The sequence below is a fragment of the Balearica regulorum genome, chromosome 1, assembly GCF_011004875.1.
Source record: "Balearica regulorum gibbericeps isolate bBalReg1 chromosome 1, bBalReg1.pri, whole genome shotgun sequence".
In the NCBI taxonomy this organism is placed as follows: domain Eukaryota; kingdom Metazoa; phylum Chordata; class Aves; order Gruiformes; family Gruidae; genus Balearica; species Balearica regulorum.
The window spans coordinates 88,277,131-88,279,937 of NC_046184.1; positions in this window are offsets into that span (position 1 = coordinate 88,277,131).

Genomic DNA, 2,807 nt, shown 5'->3' on the forward strand with positions numbered 1-2,807 from the left:
TAAAGAGGCGTGAGCAAGGTAAAATGTAGGTTCTAAAAGGTAAGCTGAAATGTGATGTTATCTCTCCTGCTATGTGGCTCAGGGGAAGGGAATCTTGGAAACCCCTGAAACTGCGCAACTTCTTTTTCCAAAACTGTAGTCAAACGTATAATTCTTCACTGTCAGAAAATAAGTGAGATGAACTCTTTACTCTTAAATATTGTCTGGTAGGAAAGGAGTCTCAAGGGTAGGTGGCAGGTGCCAGGTACTTTATTTCTTTGGCAATGATGAATCACTGCTCAGGGTGAACTAACATATTCACCATCTCTGCCCTGAGCTGGAGAATTCTTCACTGCTTGTGCATTTTTTTATGGCAAAGCTGGAAAAGGCCAGGGTATGGAGAGAGCCTTCCTGGGCAAATGGGAAGATGGCAAGCAGTAATGGAGACCTAAAGAAGACTTAAAACTTGGAGATTACTCAGTTTATGTTCTTCTAGAGCCTAACACAAGGGAGTCCAGGTCTGCGGTTGAGGACTTTCAGGTACTGCTATAATAAAATGGTGGAAGTTCCCAGTTGTACTCATCCTCAGCCCACCCACATTTTAACGGGGCTAAATTTTGATCTGTTTTAGAGAAAACATTACCTAATATTGTACAGCCAGGCTAGCTGACTCTGTTCCTGGCGACTATGTGATAAAGCCACTAGCGTCATGAAACCAGAGGAGCCTAGCTCAGGCCCTGAACTGTGCCTAAGCTGGGGAAGTTGGACGCAGTTGATCATGGTGGCTCTCAAGCAGGCAGAAAGTCCCAGTATAGTTTAGGAAAGGGTGGGACACTTGCCTTCTTAGGTCATCTCTCCACAACACTCTTGCTTGTTGGTTGTGAGGCACCAGCTCCAGCCAGTGCCGCCAATAAATGTCTTGCTACTTTCCAGACAAGTCTTCAGCTGCACCTCTCCATCTCCATTTCCAAGTAATTCCCCTGCACGCCATGTCTCCAGGACTGTATCTGTGCTTGCTTTGTTGCTATTTGCTCGGTGTTTCTCCTATGCAAAACAGTATGCAAAAATGAGGACAGAACTGGCTCAAAATGTCTTAGTTGTGTAGACAAAAGAATGAAGAAACAAAGAAGCAGCAGGTGAGATGATGTTGTGGTCTGCCAGGGCTGTGGTGCTCCTGCTCTAGGGAGACAGGTGTTGAAGGGGAAGAGGAGATCCTGTGTCCGGTTTTGGGGCTCCCAACACAAGAAAGACCAATCAACTGCAGCAAGTTTAGGAGTAGCCAGCCACACTGGTTGAGGGCTGGAGCCCACATCTTGCGAGGTTCTGGGCTTGTTCAGCTTGGACAAGAGATGGCTTTGGGGGAATCAGACAGCAGCTTCCAATGCCTATGGAGAGGTTACCAAGAAGATGGAGCCTGCCTCTTCACAGCAGTGTATGGTGGGAGGATGCGAGACAGTCAAAACAAGGGAAGTTCAGACTGCATATAAAGAAAAGCTTTTTGACCATGAGGGCAATGAAGCAGTGGAACAAGCTTCCCAGTGAGGCTGTGCAGTCTCCATCCTTGGGAGTCTTCTAGACAAGACTGGATAAAGTCCTGAGCAGCCTGGTCTGATCTCAGAGCTGACCCTGCTTTGAGCTGAAGGTTGGACTAGTGACTTCTGAAGTCCTTTCTGACCTGAATTATCATAGGTCATGGACCCTGTGATCCTAAAACCAGTGGGGAACAGCCAAAGAAAACCATCTCTCCCTCTCCCCCACCAATAACCACTGTCTCTTCATACGCCCCATCTTCTGCCTTGTAGCAGCCAACCTTATTTGCCAGACCTTAAAAAGTGGCAGCTCTCAGTGGCTCTGACGTATTATTCGGTGTGGTGTAAGGAGGTGCCAATTTTAGAGAAGACAAAACAGTTAAGACCTGTCCCTTCTGCAGCCCAAACTCTTGCTGGCTGCTGGGGGGGGGCGTCTCACAAACTGGTAACTGCTTTGGGGAGGGAAGGCTTCCAGGGTGCTCTAGGACTTAGGACGAGATGTTAACTCCAGGGTCATGTTTGAATTTCAGTGTGTGCCTCCTAGAGACTTCCTCCTGGTAGGACCTATAGCAGGTCACAGAAAGGGAAAAAAACATTGCACCTTTTTTTTTTTTTGAGGAGAGATGAGAATTCAAAGTAAAAAAAAAAAAAACCCAAGACAAATACAATCAATTGATTTTTTTTTTTCTTCTGCAACTTCTGGAAATGCAGAACTACTTTCATTAGTATTCTGTAGCTAAATGCTTCCTGCCACTCCTTCCTCAGCAACAGCTTTTTTTGAAAAATATTAATATTTCAGAATAGTTCCCCCCACTAGCTCTAATCACAGGAATACAAAATCCTCCTCTACTTTTAGCCCCAAAGTGCTGTGTAATGTTGCCACACAGTGTTTCACAATTATGACTACCTTCACCAGGACAGGGGTGTGATCCTTTCTTTCCCCAATGTAACATGGCTCAGAAGCATAGTGAACAAACATTTGTTACACATTTAGAGGTTTGTATATGAAAATTGCTAGAGGTATAATTTATGAAAGAGGCTTATAAAACAGTTGCAAAAAATGGCTTTTCTTTGTTCTTAAACACCTGGGGTTTTTTTCCCCCCATGTGTGGGAACTAGGAACCCTTTTTTTAATATCTAGGGAGGAAAAGGAGCAGTGAGGGAACTCAGTCTCCCTCACACACCCCCCATTTATTATCTTCAAATCGATCCTGGGGTTGGTTCTGCACAGAAGGGCTGGCGTTTGGTTAAACACAGAGTGGGCTGAGCAAACAGGTTGAAAACTCCCTTGGACTTTCT